Raw genomic sequence first — 25,264 nt, forward strand, 5'->3', positions numbered from 1 at the left:
AGGACCCGGAAGGACCCTGCGGCCATCTTGGATCCGGGGGCCTGCAGGGAGTAGACCGGAGGAGACCCTTGGAACAACGCAATCACATCGTGTTGTTCTGAGGGTCTAAGGGACGCATGCAGGGAGCCCCCTCCCTGCACGATGCTTCTCTATGCCACCGAAACACTGCAATCTTGTTTGATCGCAGTGTTCCAGGGGTTAAAGTGTCCGGGAGCGGTCCGTGACTGCTCCTAGCACATAGTGCCGAGTGTCAGCTGTGATAATCAGCTGACACCCGGCCGCGATCAGCCGCGCTCACCCTTGATCACATGTGACATGCTATTCCGTCCATGGGAATTAGGGCCCGGCCACATGAACGGAATAGTATGTCCAATGGTAGAAAGGGGTTAAAGAGAACCTGTTAGCACAATTTTGTAATATAAAGTAATGACATGGCTGTAATGGAGCTGTAACACTGATTACATGGATACCTTTGATGAAGAAATCCTTTTGTGGTTTTTCTTTCATCACCATTTGAAGTTTTCTGCTAATTAGATTTTGGTGCACAGGGGCCGGACTGTGCACTGGGTCTTCTCCTCCTTGTGTGTGATTCCCCTCCGCCTGCCTCCAGTTTTTGTTTTTTCAATGAACGGCCTTCTCTGTTTGCAATCCACTTTTTCAACAAAGAAGGTTTCATCGTCCTCGTTACTATTATGAGCTTTCTCTTATTTTTGCAGGAATTCGACTACATTGGATCAGGTTGATGTCATACAGGTATAAAATCAACTTCTTTAAAAAAATGGGGAAAATAGTGTTGGTATTAGGAAACCTTTCTTGTACTGGAAAGACCTTGGCGATTGTGAAAAGCAGATCATACAATATGATAGTCCTCGGACGGCCACAAGATGTTATTTTTAGGGCATGAAGGAAGCAATTCTGTTTCAAAATTTAAAAATATGCATGGAGCTAAAGTACAGTGCTGTGCAAATTAATTGGGACAAAGCATTTTTTAAGTAAAATCGTAAATTGGTTACCAAATCCAAAAAAACTAGGCACTCTAGATGAATAATTATCATATGCAAAAGATTTATTGATGTGCATCCATAAAGGCAAGTCGAACGTTTTCGGTCCACATCCGGACCTTCATCAGAACAAATATAAGAGATCTGGTGCAGGGAGAAACGTTAATCCTGTCTCTATAAATTCCAATACTGGTAGGGTAGCCTGGATGCAGCAAGAAGTCCTGTCCACGTAGGCACACGTGTAATGCGACCGGAGTCGCTGGGTAAATGGCGCCATTCACATCATGCTGCATGCACACCAGTTTATATTGTTTTTTATCATAGATAAAGTGCCAATAGTGCTTATATTGTGAAGGTATTTTGTTCAACTTGAGAAAGAAAAAAAACCCTACTGACTAATTGACTTTTTCCCTCTTGGTTCATTAATTGTTTCCATACATGATGTAGTACCCTTAGATCATTATACTCTACTTAATATGGACACATTAGTGCACCTTATTTCTTTATACATAGACTTAAAAACATCAGCTCAAAAATAAGCCCTCATGCAGCCCCAGATTATGAAAAATTGAGACTCTATGAATCTCGGAAAGTGGCGACTTTTTTTTTTTTTTTTACAAAATTTGGATTAATAAAAAATCCAAATTAAAAAAAAAACTATAAAACTATACATGTTTGGTATCTATGAACTCCTAATGATCTGGGGAATCATAATGGCAGGTCAGTTTTAGCATTTATTAAACATGGTTAAAAAAAATTGTGGAATTGCACTTTATTTGTAATTTTACCACACTTTGAAATTTTTTTCCATTCTACAGTACACTATTTGTAAAACCAATGGTGTTGTTCAACCATACAATTCATCCCGCAAAAAACAAGCTCTCACATGGCCATATAGACAGAAAAAAAAGTTATGGCTCTGGGAAGAAGTTGAGTGAAAAACAGAAACTAAAAAAAGGAAAAACCCAAGGTGGTGAATGGGTTAATAAAAGCTATATTTTATCTCACTTTCTTTCTCTTTACCTTCCCCTTATAATTCACTAGACTTCTTTGAGTAGTGTAAACTTTTGTAAGAATAATTTTCTAAAACATTTCTCAAACATGATACTAGATTTCATAAAATTAATCTAAGCAACAGCAGCACAACTCTCTGGAGTTGTTCAGGCTGTGGGAGAGGGGTGCGAATTACAGCTGATTGGATCAATAGCGTTCCAGTCGGCTCACACACATAGAGATGTTTGAAAGGGAAATAAAACCATATTCACCTGCAAATATGGAGTCAATTTGTAGGTTAATAAAGCGTTCCAAAGCTACAACCACCATACTGAAAGTAAAGCTACCAAGAGGAAATTAACTTTATACCTCCCAAAAACTTCCAGCTTTCAGTCATAGAGGCGCGGCCAGCGTGGCTTCAGTCACCGCTCAGTATACAGTGAGTAGCAGCTGTAAGCATGCCCTGGCACATTGACTGACAGCTAGCTCTGCACTGTGCACTGCTCCTTAAGAAGTGGTGAGCAGGTGTTTGCAGACAGCAGCCAACATAAGGGAGTTGCAGGCTGCACCTGCAGCAATAAGCAGTGTGGTGCCTGAGCCAACCAGAAGATCCTCTAGTCCTCTGATTGGCTAGTCCTACCTTGGAAGAACATGAGATACATACATTCCACATTGGGTCTTTGATTTGAACTTCAAACTTCCTGTGCCTGTGAAATCATCAATGTTTTAATTTGGTGCAGGTAATTAAGTAGAACATATTTAATTAGGTGCAGGTGAAGGCACCTGAGATCTTGTAATCCTGATGTGTACTGGTCATTATGTATGAACAGTTTAGGGTTGTCTGCTCCTCTTCTCACTTTAGTATTATTTACTTCTTGTCTGCTACAGTATGTCATAAAACAAGAATATCTAAACTAATGACAGTGCTAGACCTCTTACATTCTGGACACCTGTGGTGCCTGGTGGACCACATGGACTTTAATGGGTTCTGCAAGGTTTTCTGTCATGATTGATGAACTGCTGAAGAGACCTCAGTAGTCTGGGAAGCGCTGAAGAGACCTAAGCAGTCTGGGTAGCTTCCAACTTTTGTCATATATTTCAGTTAACCATTAAAAGATATGGATGACTGAAGTATCTCATTTTGAATCTTTTCAAGGCATTGTGCAAAGAACAGGAGAATATGTAGGTTCAGGTTTGCAATGTAATGTAACAGAAGATAATACTGGCATGCATTAAAAAAGTGTAATAGAGGAAACATTGTGAGTGACTGTCTTTGTGCTGTCAGAGAAAAAAATTCTCCACCCAATGATTCAAACTAGGCCACAAAATAAGTAACATAGTTTTATCCACTGGCTTAGCTGTTATGTCAGCTTCTATGCCAAACATCTGACAAATTTACTTTTTTGAGCCCTGATCTGACGTTTTTACTGACACCATTTCAGGGTAGATATGATGTTTTGATCGTCTCCTATTGCATTTTATTGCAATGTTGCGTTGGCCAAAAAACGTAATTCTGGAGTTTTGATTTTTTTCTCATTACGCTGTTTATTGATCGGATTAGTTTATTTTATATTTTGATAGATCAGACTTTTACAAATGCAGCAACACCAAATATGTGTATTTTTATTGATTTACTTTTAATGTGGGCAAAGGGGGGTGATTTGAACTTTTATTATACTTTTTTCTTTTTCACATTTTGAAAAACATTTTTTACTTATTACTGTATTTATTAGTACCCCTGGGGGATTTGAACCTGCGATCATCTAATCTTGCACTATATATAGCAGCACATTAGCACTGGTATGTATTGCAAAAAGGAAAAACGTTGACAGGAAAACCGTCATGACAAGGTCGTCAGCAGAACCCTGGCTGTGATGACAACCCATCAGTGCCCGGCGATCACATCACGGGTGCTCGGATGGGCTCGTGGAATATCACGACCCCCTGCCAGTGCGCATTAAATGCTTCTCTCAGAGAGTGACACACGTATATAACAGGTTAACAGCCATAGGCGAAGCTCCTCCGGTGGCTGTTGGAGTCAGATAATTCAGCCACCATTTGCTGAGAAAATGTGAGCTTGGCTTGCAAGCCCGCATTAAAGTCAGGGACCCTGTACGTCATATGTCATGTCGGGAAGAGGTTAAAAGGCAGGTAGAATCCAGTGCTAATTAGAAACTACCGTATATACTCGAGTATAAGCCGACCGAGTATAAGCCGACCCCCCTAATTTTGCCACAAAAAACTGGGAAAACTTAATGACTCGAGTATAAGCCTAGGGTGTAAAATGCAGCAGCTACCAGTAAATGTCAAAAGTAAAAATAAATACCAATAAAAGTAAAATTAATTGAGACATCAGTAGGTTAAGTGTTTTTGAATATCCATATTAAATCAGGAGCCCCATATAATGCTCCATGCAGTTCATTATGGCCCCAAAAGATGCTCCATATTAAAATATGCCCTATATAATGCTCCATACAGTTCTTTATGGCCCCATAAGATGCTCCATAGACACATTTGCCCAATATAATGCTGCACAAATGTTGATTATGGCCCCACAAGATGCTCCATAAAGATATTTGCCCCATATAGTGCTGCACAAACCTTGATTATGGCCCCATAAGATGCTCCATAGACACTTGCCTCATATAATGCTGCACAAACGTTAATTATGGCCCCATAAGATGCTCCATAAAGATATTTATTATTATTATTATTTATTTATATAGCACCATTAATTCCATGGTGCTGTACATGAGAAAGGGGTTACATACAGAGTTATAGATATCATTTACAGTAAACAGGTTTACAGTGACACACTGGTACAGAGGGGAGAGGACCCTGTCCTTGCGGACTTACATTCTATGGGATAGTGGGGAAGAGACAGAAGGTAGGGGTGAGGCGGCGGCGGCTCTAGCGGTGGTGAGGCGGCGGCTCGGTTATTGTAGGCTGTAGGCTTTCCTGAAGAGATGGGTTTTCAGGTTCCGTCTGAAGGATCCGAGGGTGGTGGATAATCGGACGTGTTGAGGCATGGAATTCCAGAGGATGGGGGATATTCGGGAGAAATCTTGGAGGCGATTGTGTGAGGAACGAATAAGTGTGGAGGAGAGTAGGAGGTCTTGGGATGAACGAAGATTACGTGAGGGAAGATAGTGGGAGAATAGTTCAGAGATATAGGGAGGGGACAGGTTGTGGATGGCTTTGTAGATCAGTGTTAGTAGTTTGAACTGGATTCGTTGGGGGATTGGGAGCCAGTGGAGGGATTTGCAGAGGGGAGAAGAAGGGGAGTAGCGAGGAGAGAGGTGGATTAGGCGGGCAGCAGAGTTGAGGACAGACTGGAGTGGTGCAAGAGAGTTAGCGGGGAGGCCGCAGAGGAGGGTGTTACAGTAATCGAGGCGGGAGATGATGAGAGCATGCACAAGAGTTTTGGTAGATTGTGGACTGAGGAAGGAACGGATTCTGGCAATATTTTTGAGTTGGAGGCGACAGGAGGTGGCAAGAGCTTGGACGTGAGGTTTGAAGGACAGGGCAGAGTCAAGAGTTACTCCGAGGCAGCGGATTTCAGGAGCGGGAGAGAGCGTGATGCCGTTCACCATAATAGATAGATTGGGTAGGGGGGATACGTGAGGTGGGGGAAAGATGATGAATTCGGTTTTGTCTACATTGAGTTTTAGGAAGCGAGAGGTGAAGAAGGAGGATATGGCTGACAGACACTTCGGGATTCTGGACAGCAGGGAGGTGATATATGGGCCAGAGAGGAAGATCTGAGTGTCGTCTGCATACAGGTGGTACTGGAAGGCATGGGACTTTATGAGTTGTCCTAGGCCAAGGGTATAGATGGAAAAAAGTAGGGGTCCTAGGACAGAGCCTTGAGGGACTCCAACAGAGAGAGGGCGGTTTGAGAAGGTAGTGTGGGAGTGGGAAACGCTAAATGTGTGGTTGGATAGGTATGAGGCAATCCAGGACAGGGCGAGGTCTTTGATGCCAAGGGAAGAAAGAATCTGTAGCAGTAGGCAGTGATCGACTGTGTCGAAAGCAGAGGACAGGTCAAGAAGGAGGAGGATGGAGAACTGTCTGTTAGCTTTGGCTGTAAGTCATTAGTAATTTTGGTCAGGGCAGTTTCAGAGGAGGGTTGGGGAGGAAGCCAGATTGGAGGTTGTCAAGGAGAGAGTTAGATGAGAGGTGGGAGGAAAGTTGACCATGGACATGCTGCTCAAGGAGTTTTGAAGCAAACGGGAGCAGTGATATGGGGCGATAGCTGGGCATAGCAGTTGGGTCAAGGTTAGTTTTTTTGAGGATGGGTGTGATGGTGGCATGTTTGAAGGCAGAGGGGAAGGTACCAGAAGAGAGCGATAGGTTGAAGAGATGGGTTAGGGCTGGAATAAGCGTGTCAGTGAGGTTGGGGAGCAGGTGGGAAGGCATGGGGTCAAGTGCACAGGTGGTGAGGTGTGACTTGGAAAAGAGGCGAGTAAGCTCTCCTTCAGTGATGTTGGAGAGGGAGGTTATTAGGGAAGGGCAGAGGTCTGGTATATGGAGTGGTTGGGGTGGTGGACAAGTAAAGGTTTGCCTTGTTTGGTCGATCTTGTTTTTGAAGTAGGTGGCAAAGTCCTCGGAAGAGATGAAGGGAGTTGGAGGTGGCAGTGGTGGGCGGAGGAGAGAGTTAAATGTGCTGAACAGTTGTTTTGGGTTGTAGGATAGTGAATATACAAGGTTAGTGAAATAGGTCTGTTTAGCAGAGGTGAGGGCTGATTTGAAGTCAAATGTAGCTTGTTTGAAGGCAGTGAAGTCGTCTGGCAGGCGTGTTTTCTTCCAACGCCGCTCCGCAACCCTGGATGCTTGTCGAAGTTTTTTTGTGACATTGTTATGCCAAGGTTGCCTATTGGTTTGTCGCACTGTGCCATGCGTGAGAGGGGCGACTGAGTCTATGGCGGATGTGAGGGTCGAGTTATAGAAAGCGGTGGCGCTGTCCATGTCGTGCAGTGAAGATATGGAGGACAGGGGTAGGAGAGAGTCTGAGAGTCTGTGAGTGTCTAGATGTGCGAGGTTTCTGCGAGGATGTGGTAATGGCTGGACATGGGGGGCAGGTGAGGAGGACAAGGATGAGAAGGTGAGTAGATGGTGGTCAGATAGGGGGAAGGGAGAGTTTGTGAGATTAGATAAGGAACAAAGGCGGGTGAAGATGAGGTCTAGTGTATGTCCGTCTGTGTGGGTGGCTGTGGTGGACCAATGGGTGAGTCCAAAGGATGAAGTAAGGGCCAGTAGTTTGGAGGCTGCTGGCTGGTGGGTGTCAGTAGGGATATTAAAGTCACCCATGATGATGGTGGGGATGTCGGCAGAGAGAAAGTGAAGGAGCCAGGTGGAGAATTGGTCGATGAAGGCAGTGGCTGAGCCAGGTGGTCGGTATATGACAGCCATTTGGAGATTGGTGGGAGCGTAAATACGGACAGAGTGAACCTCAAAAGAAGGGAGGATAAGGGAGGGTGGGGGTTGGATAGGGTTGAAGGAGCAGTTTTTAGAAAGAAGGATACCCACTCCTCCACCATGTCTGTTGCCGGAGCGAGGAGTGTGGGTAAATTGGAGGCCACCGTAACTCAGTGCTGCAGGCGAGGCCGTGTCAGGGGGCGTCAGCCAGGTCTCAGTGAGGGCCAGGAAGAAAAGGTTGCGAGAAGTGAAGAGATCATGGACTATGTGGAGCTTGTTGCAGACAGAGCGGGCATTCCAAAGTGCCCCAGAGAGGGGAAGCAGTGTGGTGGGGGTCAGTTGCACAGGTTTTAAGTGTGAGGGGTTGCGGTGGTTTCTCATAGTGTGAGAAGGATAGGGTAAGGGGTAGTAATGTATGAGGCGGGGGCAGGATTGGGGGATGTGTCACCAGCAGTGAGAATAAGTAATATAGTGCTGCACAAACGTTATGGCCCCATAAGATACTCCATACAGACATTTGCCCCATATAATGCTGCACAAACGTTAATTATGGCCCCATAAGATGCTCCATAAAGATATTTACCCCATATAGTGCTGCACAAACGTTGATTATGGCCCCATAAGATGCTCCATACAGACACTTGCCCCATATAGTGCACCACAAATGTTATGGCCCCATAAGATGCTCCATACAGACACTTGCCCCATTTGCTGTTGCTGCGATAAAAAAAAAAATCACATACTCACCTCTCCATCGCTCAGGCCCCCGACACGTTCAATATTCACCTGACTTCGTTCTGGCGCCGCTCCATCTTCAACGTCTTCTGCACTGACGTTAAGGCAGAGGGCGCACACTAACCACGTCATCGCGCCCTCTGACCTGAGCGTCACTGCAGAAGATGCAGAATATGGAGTGGCGCCTGGAATGGGGAGCAGGTGAATATTGCGCAGCGCTCCCCCTCCCTATTATACTCACCTGCTCCTGGCGCTGTGCAGTCCCTGGTTCCACAGCGCCGTAGCTTCGTCCTGTACTGAGCGGTCACTGTTACCGCTCATTACAGTAATGAATATGTGGCTCCACCCCTATGGGAGGTGGAGCAGCATATTAATTACTGTAATGAGCAGATATGGAGCGCCCCCACGTGAAGGGCAGTGGGGTACTCGGCACTGGGTCTATCTCTCTCTCGGTTCTGGGGGTGTCACGGTGGCCCGACCCGGTCCGTGGCCCTTCTGAGGGGCGTCCAATTAAAGGTGAAGTCTGTCTGGTGTTCGTGATGCCACCTGTGGTATTCGGTCAGGGTGACCGACGCTGCTTAGGGGTCCGCTGGGGTGATGGAATGGCAGCTAGATGGTATACCTTCCCACAGGTGAAGTGTGTCCCCAGGGCTTCCCAGATGTGTAGGTGGTGATGGTGAACTTTGTAAGGCGCAATGAAAAACGGGGACACAAGGTTGCAGTCTCTTTACCTTTTACTGAAGACTTCAGCGTCCACAGTCCAGAGCACAGATCACAGGGCTGGCAGAGAGTCCGGCCGGTCCAAAGGCACATCCAGAGCTCCATGTGCAGGTGGAAATCAGTAGCCTTCCTACTAGCACCTGTGTGTAGTACCTCCCTGCTGAGCACCACGGGACAGTCCTCACAACTTTCTTGGATGTTTCTGATGTTCTCTCTCTGTTCCCCAGATGGTATGGATAGGACAACCCATATGACGGGGTAGGCCTGGAGCTATTTTATAGGGACCCTAAAGACGCCCCTCTCCCACAAATTACCTCCGTGTCTTCATAGGTATTAAGGTCGGGCAACCAACTTGGAATTGACTGTCCTGCCGGTCTCTGAAGTAATGCCTATTACTCCCTCGGTGTTCCGGCCACCTTCTACGCGCCTCAGAAGGAGGCTGCCGATCTTGGGGCAGAACTCCTCGAGGTATTATCTCCTTGTGCTGTGACCATCAGACGTAATATCACTCCCCCTAGTGGAAGAGCGACATTACTGCAATGACCAGGACTCTGGGGTGCTGCAGATACCATGTGACCGTTCAGTACAGGAAAAAGCTGGGGAGCCAGGGACCTGCAGGGACCGCACCAGGAGCAGGTGAGTATAATTAGACAGCCACCGCTCCCCTTAATATGCCGCCCCCTTGGTATGACTCGAGTATAAGCCGAGAGGGGGACTTTCAGCCCAAAAAAATGGCTTATACTTATGGCTTATACTCGAGTATATACGGTAATTTAAGTTTTTGTAAAAACTGTGACAATTTAAATCTAAGGTCATAATTTCCCCAAACCATATAAATCATCATGGAACTTCAGATCTCTCTCTAATAATGGAACATTTATAATGATAGCCAAATCTTCTACTTGTGGACATACCCTTATTCTCCAATAGACATGAGTACATTGTATAGCTATTTACAATTTATTCCACTGTTTAACATATGAAATAGTCTAGAATTAAAATTGAGTCTCTGTTGCTTACATTAGCTTATAACGAAGAAAGACTTCCAAAAAACAGATAAATCATAACCATTACTCTTACCATAGGCAAGTTGAGGCCTCTTATTCCCTTGAAGCGTTTTCAATTTTACGACTTTCTGACTTTGGCAATAAAGCGTGAGGCACCAGTTAGCAAGTCTTTTACTAGGCAATAAAAGTTTGTTCCTTCAGGGTATTTTTTATATGTATTCTTTACTATCTATGTCTATTGTAATATAATAGACTAAACACCTTTGTAAACAGACCTAATAAAATTCAAAGAAAGAAATCTCCATCTAACCAAACACTATAACCCAGGGCTGTACAGTAATCGCCATGAAAAGGAAACATTATATTATCCACCAGAATATTGCAGTAAACCCTACTTTTATGAAGCAATTAGATAAGAGAGAAGCCCTGAACTGAGCTATACAAACCTAGAACTAATAGACTACTGTACCCAAAGCACAAAGCTAATAAAAGAGCTGTTAATGCCATAAACTAATATGTATGTAAATGTTTCTGAAACTTCTCAGAAAAAGAGATTTGTGAGATAACGTAGTGGGGGCAGATGTTGATATGGCACTTTATTTCTGTAATTCCAGTGTACAGCAAACTCTCCAAAACATCAAAGAGTAAATGTACATTCAAATAACTTTTCAGAATAAGATGTCCTGCGTGTACATGAGAAATTATACTATACTATACTAATATCCTGCATTTCATTGTAGACCGTATCTCTTAATTTGCAATTGACTCTGAGCTGGTGCAGATATCTATCAGCTATGATGACATAGGCTACTTTCACACTACCGTCGGTACGGGCCCGTCGCAATGCGTCGGGCCAACGTACCGATGGACGCTGTGAAATAACTGCAAGACGTGGGCAGCTGATGCAGTTTTTCAATGCATCCGCTGCCCATTCTGCAGTCCGGAGAGGAGGGGGCGGAGTTTTGGCCGCGCATGTGCGGTCGAAAATTGCGGACGTGACGCACAAAAAAAGTTACATGGAACATTTTTTTGTGCCGACGGTCTGCCAAAACACGACGCATCCGTCGCACGACGGATGCGACGTGTAGCAATCCGTCGCGATCCGTCGCTAATACAAGGCTATGGGAAAAAAACGCATCCTGCAAGCACATTTGCAGGATCCTTTTTTTCCCAAAATGACGGATTGCGATGGACCTCTAAAGACGGAAGTGTGAAAGTAGCCTTCCATGCACATTACAGCACACAGGGATGGATTCATCCTCTTCATTCCTTAGGCAACACACAGATAGGAGAATTCTTTAACTGTGTAGATGTGAATACAGTTCTGGGGTGAGAGAAAAGACTTGTTAGAAAGCTCAGCACAATCTTTCTGTGTCCCCCTCTGCTTGTTCTCTCACTCCTCCTTCTTCCCACCTCAATAGAATATAAAGGGCTGTGTAATCTTACACCATACTGGGCTTGCATGCAATCATGTCTTGAGTAAAGGTACCGTCACACTAGGCGATATCGCCAGCAATCCGTGACGTTGCAGCGACCTGGATGGCGATATCGCTGTATTTGACACGCAGCAGCGATCTGGATCCCGCTGTGAAATTGCTGGTCGCTGCTAGAAGGTCTGCACATTATTTGGTCGCTAGGTCGCCGTGTATCGCCGTGTTTGACAGCAAAAGCGACGATACCAGCGATATTTTACACTGGTAACCAGGGTAAACATCGGGTTACTAAGCGCAGGGCCGCGCTTAGTAACCCGATGTTTACCCTGGTTACCAGCGTAAAAGTTAAAAAAACAAACAGTACATACTCACCAGCGCGTCCCCCAGCCTCTGCTTCCTGACACTAAAGCGCCGGCCCTAAACTGAAAGTGAAAGCAACAGCGGTGACGTCACCGCTCTGCTGTTAGGGCCGGAGCTCAGTCAGCGTCAGGATGCAGAGGCTGGGGGACGCGCAGGTGAGCATGTACTGTTTGTTTTTTTAACTTTTACGCTGGTAACCAGGGTAAACATCGGGTTACTAAGCGCGGCCCTGCGCTTAGCAACCCGATGTTTACCCTGGTTACCCGGGGACCTCGGCATCGCTGGTCGCTGGAGAGCGGTCTGTGTGACAGCTCTCCAGCGACCACACAGCGACGCTGCAGCGATCGGCATTGCTGTCGCTATCGCTGCAGCGTCGCTTAATGTGACGGTACCCTAAGACAGAGTTAAGTGCTCTTTTTTTGTGATATAATATATTACAAAGTTTCCTACAATCACACGTACCATTGTATATCACATGTATTGGGGCAAATATTGTTCAAGGTACAGTTACCGTTCACATATATTGTTTACACAGTGGAGGGTTTTCTATCAATTTTATTAAATCACTTGAGTAAATGATAATCAATCAAAGTTGCCCACTTAATGACTGTATTGTACAACGTTGCTGAGGGTTTAAAAATTGTCTTCCTCTTCATAGTCCCATTATATTGCCTAGATATCCATGAATCATAGAATCATAGAATGGTAGAGTTGGAAAGGACCTCCTGTGTCCTCTGGTCCAACCTCCTGCTCAAAGCAGGATTCGCTGAATCATCCCAGACAGATGACTGTCCAGCCTCTGTTTAAAAACTTCCATGGAAGGAGAACTCACCACCTCTTGTGGCAGCCTGTTCCACTCATTGATCACCCTAACTGTCAAAAAGTTTTTTCTAATATCTAACCTGTGCCTCCTCACATTCAGTTTCATCCCATTGCTTCTAGTCTTTCCTTGTGCAAATGAGAAAAAAGATGATCCTTCTACAATGTGACAGCCCTCGAGATATTTGTAGACAGCTATTAAGTCTCCTCTCAGTCTTCTTTTTTGCAAGCTAAACATTCCCAAATCCTGTAAATGTTCCTCATATCACATGGTTTGCAGACCGGTCACCATTCTGGTCGCTCTTCTCTGAACTTGCTCCAGTTTGTTGATGTCTTTTTTAAAATGTGGTGCCCAAAATGAACACAGTATTCCAGATGACGTCTGACCAAAGAGGAGTAGAGGGCAATAATGACTTCGCGTGATCTAGACTGTATGCTTCTGTTAATACATCCCAGAATTGTATTTGCCTTTTTTGCTGCTGCATCACACTGTTGACTAGTGTTGAGCATTCCGATACCGCAAGTATCGGGTATCGGCCGATACTTGCGGTATCGGAATTCCGATACCGAGTTCCAATATTTTTGAGATATCGGAATCGGAAGTTCCCAGTGTATTGTTCCCAGGGTCTGGAGGAGAGGAGACTCTCCTTCAGGTCCTGGGATCCATATTCATGTAAAAAATAAAGAATTAAAATAAAAAATATGGATATACTCACCCGTCCGGCGGCCCCTGGACCTTACCGCTGTTAACCGGCAGCCTCCGTTCCTAAGAATGAGGAGTTTAGGACCTGCGATGACGTCGCGGCTTGTGATTGGTCGCGTGAGCGGTCACATGAGCGGTCACGCGACCAATCACAAGCCGCGACGTCAGCCGCGACATCATCTAAGGTCCTAAACTCCTCATTCTTAGGAACGGAGGCTGCCGGTTAACAGTGGTAAGGTCCAGGGGCCGCCGGACGGGTGAGTATATCCATATTTTTTATTTTAATTCTTTATTTTTTACATGAATATGGATCCCAGGGCCTGAAGGAGAGTTTCCTCTCCGTCAGCCCCTGGGAACCATCCAGGATACCTTCCGATACTTGAGTCCCATTGACTTGTATTGGTATGGGGTATCGGTATCGGCGATATCCGATATTTTTCGGGTATCGGCCGATACTATCCGATACCGATACTTTCAAGTATCGGAAGGTATCGCTCAACACTACTGTTGACTCATGTTTAGTTTATGATCTATTAGTATACCCAAGTCTTTTTCACATGTGCTGTTGCTTAGCCCTATTCCTAACATTCTGTATATGCTTTTCATTTTTATTGCCCATATGTAGTATTTTGCATTTTTCCTTGTTAAAAACTATTCTGTTAGTTGCTACCCACTGCTCCAGTTTATTTATATCTTTTTGAATCCTCTCTCTCTCTTCTATAGTATTATCTATCTCTCCTAGCTTTGTGTCATCAGCAAATTTAATCAGTGCACCCTCTATTCCTTCATGTAAATCATTGATAAAGATGTTGAACAATACAGGGCCCAGGACAGAACCCTGTGGTCAGGGCTGGACAGGCCATCTGGCAATTCTGGCAAATGCCAGAAGGGCCTGTCTGGTCATGGGCTTGTCTGCTACGTTGTTTCAGAATCGGTGTTCTTAAGATACCCATACTGTTAAGAGTTGTGATGGAGCACAAAGTTGCTGACTCCGTCACTTACCCCAGCAGGCCACAGGTATTATTAGAAATATTGGTCTTGTAGAAAATCTTCCTTTCCTCCATCCAGGGTAATATAAGTAATATATGCCATCTGGTTCATGGGAACAGGGACAGCATGGGCCTGTGTGATTTCAAATGTCAGGACTGAATATCAGCCCCAGTCCGTACCTGCCTGTGGTACCCCACTTGAGACATTCTTCCAACTGGATATGCAGCCATTTACAACCACTCTTTGGACCCGATCACTAAGCCAGTTATGAATACACCTAACAGTTGTCTTGTCCATTCCATACTTAGTCATTTTTTCAATAAGAATGGTGTGATATACTTTGTCAAATGCTTTGCTGAAGTCAAGATATACTATATCTACAGCATTTCCCTGATCCACCCAGTCAGTGATTTTGTCATAAAAGTAAATTAAGTTAGTCTGACATGACTTATTAGTTACAAACCCATGCTGACTCTGGCTAACCCCTTAATCACATATGACATACTATCTCATCGAGGAGACCTGGGACTTAATTCCCAGTGATAGGATATTATGTCATATGCAATCGGCCGCGCTCACCGGGGGAGCGCGGCCGATCGCGGCCTTGTGTCAGCTGACTATCGCAGCTGACATCCGGCACTATGTGCCAGGAGCAGTCACGGACCACTCCTCGCATATTAACCCCCAGAACACTGCGATCAAACAAGATCACAGCGTTACGGGGACATAGGGAAGCATCGCGCAGGGAGTGGGCTCCCTGCGGGCTTCCCTGAGACCCTTGGTACAAGGAGATGTGCTCACCTTGTACCGAGTGTCTCCTCCCTGCAGGCCCCAGATCCAAAATGGCCACGGGGCTACTTCCGGGTCCTGCAGGGAGGTGGATTACAAGCGCCTGCTCAGAGCAGGCGCTGGTAAGCCAGGAGCACTGCCTGTCAGATCGCTGATCTGACACAGTGCTCTGCAAACTGTCAGATCAGCGATCTGTTACTATATAGTGATGTCCCCCCTGGGACAATGTGATAATAATGTAAAAAAAAAATATTTAGATGTGTAAAAAAAAAAAAAAAATTCCTAAATAAAGAAAAAAAAAAATATTGTTCCCATAAATAAATTTCTTTGTCTAAATTAAAAAAAATAAAAGTACACATATTTAGTATTGCTGCATCTGTAAGGACCTGACCTATAAAACTGTCCTGCTAGTTAACCCCTACAGTGAACACCGTAATAAAAAACGAGGCAAAAAACAACGCTTTGTTATCATACCGCCGAGCAAAAAGTGAAATAACACGCAATCAAAAATACGGATATAAATAACCATGGTACCGCTAAAAACCTCATCTTGTCCCACAAAAAACGAGCCACCATACAGCATCATCAGCAAAAAAATTAAAAAGTTATAGCCCTCAGAATAAAGCGATGCAAAAATAATTATTTTTTCTATAAAATAGTTTTTATCGTATAAAAGCGCCAAAACATAAAAAAATGATATAAATGAGGTATCGCTGTAATCGTACTGACCAAAGAATAAAACTGCTTTATCAATTTTACCAAACATGGAATGGTATAAACGCCCCCCCCCACAAAAGAAATTCATGAATAGCTGGTTTTTGGTCATTCTGCCTCACAAAAATCGGAATAAAAATCGATCAAAAAATGTCACGTGCCCGAATATGTTACCAATAAAAATGTCAACTCGTCCCGCAAAAAACAAGACCTCATATGACTCTGTGGACCAAAATATGGAAAAATTATAGCTCTCAAAATGTAGAGATGCAAAAACTATTTTTTGCAATAAAAACCGTCTTTTACTGTGTGACAGCTGCCAATCATAAAAATCCGCTAAAAAACCTGCTCTAAAAGTAAATCAAACCCCCCTTCATGACCCCCTAAGTTAGGGAAAAATAATAAAATTAAAAAAATGTATTTATTTCCATTTTCCCATTAGGGTTAAGGTTAGGGTTAGGGCTAGGGTTAGGGCTAGGATTAGGGCTAGATTTAGGGCTGGGGCTAGGGTTAGGGCTAGGGTTAGGGCTAGAGTTAGGGTTAGGGCTAGGGTTAGGGTTAGGGCTAGGATTAGGGCTAGGGTTAGGGCTAGTGTTAGGGTTAGGTTTAGGTTTGGGGCTAGGGTTGGGGCTAGGGTTAGGGTTGGGGTTAGGGTTGGGGCTAGGGATAGGGTTGGGGCTAAAGTTAGGTTTAGGGCTGGGGCTAAAGTTAGGGTTAGGGTTGGGGCTAAAGTTAGGATTAGGTTTGGGGCTAATGTTAGGGTTAGAGCTACAGTTAGGGTTGGGGCTAAAGTTAGGGTTAGGGTTGGGGCTAAAGTTAGGGTTAGGGTTGGGGCTAAAGTTAGGGTTGGGGCTAAAGTTAGGGTTAGGGCTTCAGTTAGGATTGGGGCTAAAGTTAGGGTTAGGGTTTGGATTACATTTACAGTTGGGATTAGGGTTAGGGGTGTGTCAGGGCCAGGGGTGTGGTTAGGGTTATGGTTGAGATTAGGGTTAGGGGTGTGTTGAAGTTAGGGGTGTGGTTAGGGTTGAGATTAGGGTTTAGGGTGTGTTGGGGTTAGGGGTGTGGTTGGGGTTAGGGGTGTGGTTGGGATTAGGGTTAGGGGTGTGTTTGGGTTAGGGTTTCAGTTACAAATGGGGGTTTCCACTGTTTAGGCACATCAGAGCTCTCCAAACACGACATGGCGTCCGATCTCAATTCCAGCCAATTCTGCGTTGAAAAAGTAAAGCAGTGCACCTTCCCTTCCGAGCTCTCCCGTGCGCCCAAACAGGGGTTTACCCCAACATATGGGGTATCAGAGTACTCAGAACAAATTGGACAACAACGTTTGGGGTCCAATTTCTCTTGTTACCCTTGGGAAAAGAAAAATTTGGGGGGCTAAAAAAACATTTTTGTGGGAAAAAAATTATTTTTTATTTTCAAGGATCTGCGTTATTAAATGTAGTGAAACACTTGGGGGTTCAAAGTTCTCACAACACTTCTAGATAAGTTCCTTCGGGGTCTAGTTTCCAATATGGGGTCACTTGTGGGGGGATTCCACTGTTTAGGTACATCAGGGGCTCTGCAAATGCAACTTGACACCTGCAGACCAATGCATCTAAGTCTGCATTCCAAATGACGCTCCTTCCCTTTCGAGCTCTGCCATGCACCAAAACGGTGGTTCCCACCCACATATGGGGTATCGGCGTACTCAGGACAAATTGGACAACAACTTTTTGGGTCCAATTTCTCCTGTTACCCTTGGAAAAAAACAAAACTGGGGGCTAAAAATTAATTTTTGTGGAAAAAAATGATTTTTTATTTTCACGGCTCTGCATTATAAACTTCTGTGAAGCACTTGGTGGGTCAAAGTGCTCACCACACATCTAGATAAGTTCCTTAGGGGGTCTACTTTCCAAAATGGTGTCACTTGTGGGGGGGTTCAATGCTTAGGCACATCATTTGCTCTCCAAACCCAACATGGCGTCCCATCTTAATTCCAGTCAATTTTGCATTGAAACGTCAAATGGCGCTCCTTCCCTTCCGAGCTCTGCCATGTGCCCAAACAGTGGTTTACCCCCACATGTGGGGTATCAGCGTACTCAGGACAAATTGCACAACAACTTTTGGGGTCCAATTTCTTCTGTTACCCTTGGGAAAATAAAAAATTGGGGGTGAAAATATAATTTTTGTGAAAAAATATGATTTTTTATTTTTACGGCTCTGCATTATAAACTTCTGTGAAGCACTTGGTTGGTCAAAGTGCTCGCCACACATCTAGATAAGTTCCTTAGGGGGTCTACTTTCCAAAATGGTGTCACTTGTGGGGGGTTTCAATGTTTAGGCACATCAGGGGCTCTCGAAACGCAACATGGCGTCCCATCTCAATTCCAGTCAATTTTGCATTGAAAAGTCAAATGGCGCTCCTTCCCTTCCGAGCTCTGCCATGCGCCCAAACAGTGGTTTACCCCCACATTTTGGGTATTGGCATACTCAGGACAAATTGTCCAACAACTTTTGGCATTCATTTTCTCCTGTTAACCTTGGTAAAATAAAACAAATTGGAGCTGAAGTAAATTTTTTGTGATAAAAAGTTAAATGTTCATTTTTTTTTAAACATTCCAAAAATTCCTGTGAAACACCTGAAGGATTAATAAACTTCTTGAATGTGGTTTTGAGCAGTTTTTAGAATGGTGTCACACTTGGTCATTTTCTATCATATAGACCCCTCAAAATGACTTCAAATGAGATGTGGTCCCTAAAAAAATGGTGTTGTAAAAATGAATAACCCTTATAACTCCCTAAAAAAAAAAATTTTGGTTCCAAAATTGTGCTGATGTAAAGTAGACATGTGGGAAATGTTACTTATTAAGTATTTTGTGTGACATATCTCTGTGATTTAAGGGCATAAAAATTCAAATTTGGAAAATTGCTAAATTTTCATAATTTTTCCCAAATTTCCGTTTTTTTCACAAATAAACGCAGGTAATATCAAAGAAATTTTACCCCTATCATGAAGCCCAATATGTCTCGAGAAAAAGATGTCAGAATCACCTGGATCCGTTGAAGCATTCCAGAGTTATAACCTCATTAAGGGACAGTGGTCAGAATTGGAAAAATTGGCCCGGTCATTAACGTGCAAACCACCCTTGGGGCTTAAGGGGTTAATCACTTCATTCTTATCCAGGTACTTACATACATGTTGTTTAATAATTTGTTCAAAGATCTTTCCTGGCATGGAAGTCAGACTCACCGGCCTATAGTTCCCCGGGTCCACCTTCTTCCCCTTTTTGAAGATGGGAACAACATTTGCTCTTCTCCAGTCTTCTGGGACTTCTCCTGTTCTCCAAGAATTTTCAAAGATTATGGAGAGTTGTTCAAAATTTTTTTCTGCTATCTCCTTCAGTACTCTGGGCTGTAATTCACCTGGACCTGCAGACTTGAATTCATTTATGTTAGTTAAGTGTTTCCTCGCTATCTTTTTGTTTATAGATATCCTGGATTCTTCTATTCCTTTAATAGAACAGTGAAAACTAGTTGATGATTTCCTTTCTGAGAGAAAACAGATGCAAAATAGGAACCAGGTGTGGAGTCCTCAGGAGAGAATTTGCATATTCCCAATGCATTCTAGGATAAGTAAAGAGTCTCCGTGAGCTCAAAAAACACTGGATTTTTGCCATTGCAGCTGAAAGGAGGACATCGGTAAACCAGGGGAGGAGTCCTGAGGAAAGAATTTGCATATTCCAAGTGCATTCTGGGATAAGTGAAGAGTCTCCTCCAGCTCAAAGAACACTGGATTTTGGCTGTTGCAACTGAAAGGAGGACATCGGTATGAGTCTAATGTGGTTATATAAAAGGAGTTTCCAGTGTTCACCTGCAAACTTTGGAGCCATCTAATAATGAAATATGGCTACAGCATTCCCGAAAGGAAAACAGAGTATTACACAAAAATCAATGAGTGGAGTATTATTATTATTATTATTATTATTATTATTTCTATAGCATCATTGATTCCATGGTGCTATACATGAGGAGGGTCTACATACAAAATACAGATGATAACTCAAAACTACAGCTCCTAGTGCAAAATCAGTCTAGCTTTCCCCAATTACAATGTGTAATTTATAATACTGGTCAGAGCATCTAATATTATTATAATAATGGTGTCTCCATTTGTTGTTGAAGGGACTCCGTGCCTCTATAGCTAAACACCGTTTAGGGGCTGTCAATATAATGTTTAACTTTTTTTGTTTTATTCCTTATATAGTTTAACGGGAACTTGTCACCAGATTTTTCCTATATAAAGTACAGCCAGCACCTGAAAGCCCTCATATACAGCATTCTAGAATACTGTATATATGTGCCCAATGCACTCTGCGTAACACAAAAAAAGACCTTTTATTATACTCACTTATGGCATGGTACGGTCTGATAGCCATCTAAGATCTTGATCCGGCGCCTCTTCTTTTCTTGCGAGCATCGGCCTCCTTCTTGCTTCTTGGAGATGCTGCATTCTACATTATCCACACAGTGTTCTCCATCGCTTTCCTGCACAGGCGTACTTCTCTCTGTCCTGCCAAGGGCAGAGCAAAGTATTGTAGATCGCAAATGCAGGAGCATGCTGCTCTTAACTTTACAGTACTTTGCTTTTCCCTCAGCAGGGGAAAGAGAAGTCCACCTGTGCGGGATTGGAAACACTGAGTGGATGACGTAGAATGTGTCATCCACATGAAGCCGGAAGGAGGAGTTGATAGAAGAAGAGAGGAGGTGCCAGATCAAGACCACAGATGCCCACTGGACCCCACCGTCCCATAGGTGAGTATGAGTATTTTTTGTGTTATGCAGGGAGGATTGGGGACATCTAAACAGCATTTTATAATGCTCTAACAGAAGGCTTACAGGTGCTGGTCCTACTTTATAATGGAAAAACCTGGAGATTCCCTTTCATTCTGAGTTCTCCAATAAGGTATTTGAAAATCTCCGAACCAGAACACCATACTTAACAACATCTTGGTCGATAAAAGAGTAATGTTTCAGATCACTCCCAAAGCAGATGGGAATGCCAACTTTTTGTATGAACCCTTTTAGGACCAGAACAAGACAATTTGCTGGGACAGGTTAAAAAAATCCAAGAAAGTCTTTGCAAATTGGAGGCTTTTAATCCTCTGGACATCCTCTGTGGTGGCTAAAACCTACACATTTAATCACTCTCTCTACTTTTCTATCAATAAGGAGAGAAAAAATACATTTTTAACTATTTACTTGCTTAGTAATAAAACAAACAATGGAGACATAGACCATACCACATAATTCTCATCATAATGATAATAATTTCGGCTGTGATTTCACAAAACCAAAAAGTGCTTTTTAGTGGGTGTAATTGTAGGCACAAGTATAGCTCAATAAGAGAATGGTATTGATGTCTGTGTTTTAGTACTCCTTCAATAGTGATGGGCTCTCTTTGAAGCTCTGCTCTTCTTATTGATCCAATTTCCTCTGTGAAAAGATTAGTCTATATGCCACATCTGGATTTCATATGGCAAGTGTACAGTTCTGTTGACTGTTAAATGTTTTTGTAATTGTGACGTGTTTCCTAAATATCTACAAATAAACATTGCTATATAAGCATTAACTACTAAACAGAACTGTAACAAATGCAATACAAAGAAGACTTATCAACATCAAAAAAAATTGAAACCCACAAACCTATTAGTGTAATATAAATCTCAAATATAAAAGCTGGACAAACTAGAACAAAGAAGCATTGTGTGCAAATAGATTAGTTCCAGTATTACATAAAAATGTTTTTGTCATTCCACAGATGTGTATGTACTGTATATGTCCCTCTACGTCCAACTCACAGAGTTTGACTGTGTCTCAAATACACACATCAAAATGGAACTGCATAGATACATTAGCTGAAGAGTGGCACGACTTTCAGTTTTATCAAAGTACTTTGCCCCCTTCACGACCTTGGAACTTTCCATTTTTGCGTTTGTTTTTTTTTTTTTTTACTGACCTGCCATTATGATTCTCCAGGTCATTACGAGTTTGCAGACACCAAACAAGTCTAGGTTCTTTTTTTTTATTTATGTGATGGAAAAAAAATCCAAAGTTTGTAAAAAAAATTAAAAAAGCGTGCCATTTTCCAAGACTGTAGTGTTTCCATTTTTTTGGTATCTGTTGCTGCATGAGGGCTTATTCTTTGCATGACGAGCTGATGTTTTTATTGATACTATTTTGTGAAAGATATGATCTTTTGATCACTCGTTTTTGCATTTTATTGCAATGTTGCAGCAACCAAAAAAACATTATTCTGGTCTTTTGACTTTTTTTTTCATGACGCTGTTTACCCATCAGATTAATTATTTTTATATATTGATAGATCAGGCATTTCTGAACATGGTGATACCAATTATGTGTATTTTTAAATATATTTTCTATTGTTTTTTATTGAATAGGGTAACATTGGGGTGATTTGAGCATTTATATTTTTAAAATTTTTAAATATTTTTAAGAACATTTTTTTCTCCTTTTTACTTGCTTCAATAGTCTCCTTGGGAGACTTGAAGCTGCGAAACTCCGATCCCCTGTGCAACACATAGCGGGGATTCAGCAGAAATGATAATCTTTGGGGTCTCCTGCAGACCCTGGGTTGTCATGCCAACCTATCAGCGTCCCACAATCATGTGACAGGCGAGATTTGTGATGCACTTCCGGTGTGGCCATGTTAAACGCTGCTGTCGGAGAATGACAGCAGCATTCAACTTGTTAACAACTGCAAGTGGATCACGATTCCAACCGCAGCAGTTAAGGGCACATGTCACCAGATGAAATCAGCTGTCAAATGCCGGAAAACATGTGAGCTGGAATGCAGGAACACAACCTATGACATATAAATATATGTCACAGTTCATGAAGGGGTTAATGGATAAAAGAAGAAGAGATGAAATAATGAATCATTCAATGTTAGGAAAACTGATAGGTGTCCAGTGTCCACATCTTGCAGTCTAGACCTGTATTCACCTTGATAGACATGTCATGTAAACAGAAATATTTGCTACTTGCTACTTTGTGAGTTTTTTCATTACAGTACCTTTAATACAGATAAACAATGAATGTCCAAAATGTTTCACATGACTGTATAAATACAACATAATTCAGTGTCTTTTCTGAATAGATCCCTGAAATATTGTATTGTGTTTAGTTTACATACAAAAAAAGTGCCAGTCGGGAGGTGGTGGATATTGGACTACAGAATCTTTGTGAGCTGTGAAAACCCGGGGAGTTTTCAACCCCTTGGCAACACGACATACATTTACATCTCATGTGTAAAGGGAGGGTGTAAAGCAGTCTCAGAAGCCAACTAGTGATGGAGATGACACCTGCCTGCAACTGCCATTATCAGAGATAGCCAGAAGTGGAATCATAGGTGGTCGTCATAGGTGGTCTACAAAGTAGACTTTATGTGGTTGATTCCTTTGTATATGGTAATATCCTGATGAAGATGTCTGAAGACTTTGAAACACATTGGTAATAAAATCACATTAAGTCTACTTTGTATCCTAGACCATTGTTTCCATCAACAGCGCAGACGACCCACCATTTGTTTCTCTTCTGGCATTTTAATGTTTTTTGAACCCATAAGACTGCAGCAGCTGACAAATGTAAGCTTCATCCTTGTTGTGTGAGCCACAACTATACAAGTTCAGCAATTCCCTGCACCTTATTGTCCTTCATCATCAGATAAGTTCCCTGTTGTGCTTTTTGCTCCTCAGTTTTTTCCTATATTATCAGAGGCAGCTCTGTCAGTTTAACCACTTAGATGCCACAGTCGAAAGTGACTGTAGCATCTAAGCTGTTAAAGGGGGACCTCATTCAGGACTCAACAGGAGAACGCTAACAGGATTATACACTGGATTGCAGAAATATTGTATTGTACCAACAATTGAATTAACACAGGCTTAATTCCTCAAGATAGATATAAAAGTTTAAACTCCTCACTTTTCAAATGTGTTAAATAAAATAAAAGCGTTACCAATTACCACAGCTATATCAGAACTACTAAGATTTTCCATTTTTTATCTCTGAGCAAGAGAATGTTGTAAAAAATAGCAAAAATTTAAAAAATGCCAGAATTAATGTTTTAGCGCCCTCAAAAATGGCATAAAAAGCTATCACAAAGTTACATAATCTCAAAATAATTAGGCTAAAAACCATATCTTGACATGCAAAAAAACAAACCCTCAATCAGCTCTACTGGAAAAAAAATAAAAATGTATTTGTTTTTATATTTCAAAAGTTTTTTATTTTTCTCAATTCAAAAAACGAAAAATATTTATTAAAAAATAATCAATATATGTCATGTTACTGCCATAAAAACAAAACCCTAAATCAAAGGCAGAATTGCTGTTTTTTTGCAATATATTTTGCACGTTTTTCAGTGCTTTACAAATAAAATAGATGTTGCCATGAAAAAATACATCTGTTTCCGCAAAAAAAATCTCATTTGGCTAGATTGAAAATTAAAAAAACAAAATTCTATCTCTTGAAGAGCAAGGATAGCAAAGGAGAGTGAAAAAAAATTTCAAATGATCAATAGATAATCAAAAACATTTTTTTTTTAACTGCAACCAGATATCTCTGGTCCTAGACTGGATTTTTCCATGACACTTGTTATGTTCTAACTGAAAGGTATTTTTTATTTTATGGGAGCAAATTTGTGAGACACCAGCAAATATCCCTTTCTGAAGCACAGAACAAGCCTTCTTTGATTTATAAAAAACAGACAGCCATTCAATATTTTTTTAACACAGTGACTCTCTTTAAAAGGTTGTTTTTGGAAGCAATTTGAGTATTTTTAATTGACTGCTCAATTATAAGATTTGTTATTCTTAATGTTCAGCCTTGAAATTCCTTACATTGTATGGCGGGCAGGTTAACATTTCACTTTTATGGAAGCTTCATATACGAAGGAAATTCCAAACCACTTGGTGACACTACATTGATATATACAGGAAATACCATGGATAACAACTCCAAAAGTATTACAGCTTATCACAATCACTTCCATTGCAGCAAGATTCATTCAATAATAGGCAAAGGCATTGTCTCCCAGCAACTAGTAGTAAAATAGTAGAAAGGGGAAAAAAAGTCAAAGAATAAAAATGAATAAGACATTTTTTTTTCGTTCTATGGAAGGATGAGTCAAAAGGAAAAAAAATATGACCAACAAAGAACCCATTATTTCTGGCAGAAATCAAATATAGCATTTCACAAAAAAGAATTCAAAACATCAGAACATCGGTGAATCATGGAAATAGTGTGATGATGAAGGGATGCTTTGCAGCTTCAGAATCTTAGCAACATACCATTTAAAAAAAAAAAAAAAACCTAAGACTTTTGCTCTAAACTCTAAAGTTTTTTTTTTACAAAATGTCCACTCATCTGTTTTTAAGTTGAAGTATAAGATTATTGAGAAAGAAAATGTTCTGAAGAACACAGATTTCTAAATCTATTATTTCAGTCTAAAGTTGATCCTTAAAGAGATACTGTGGCAAAACTTGAAAAAAGCAATTTATGCATAAAAATTACCATAATATTAAA

The sequence above is a fragment of the Ranitomeya variabilis genome, chromosome 4, assembly GCF_051348905.1.
Source record: "Ranitomeya variabilis isolate aRanVar5 chromosome 4, aRanVar5.hap1, whole genome shotgun sequence".
Lineage (NCBI taxonomy): Eukaryota > Metazoa > Chordata > Amphibia > Anura > Dendrobatidae > Ranitomeya > Ranitomeya variabilis.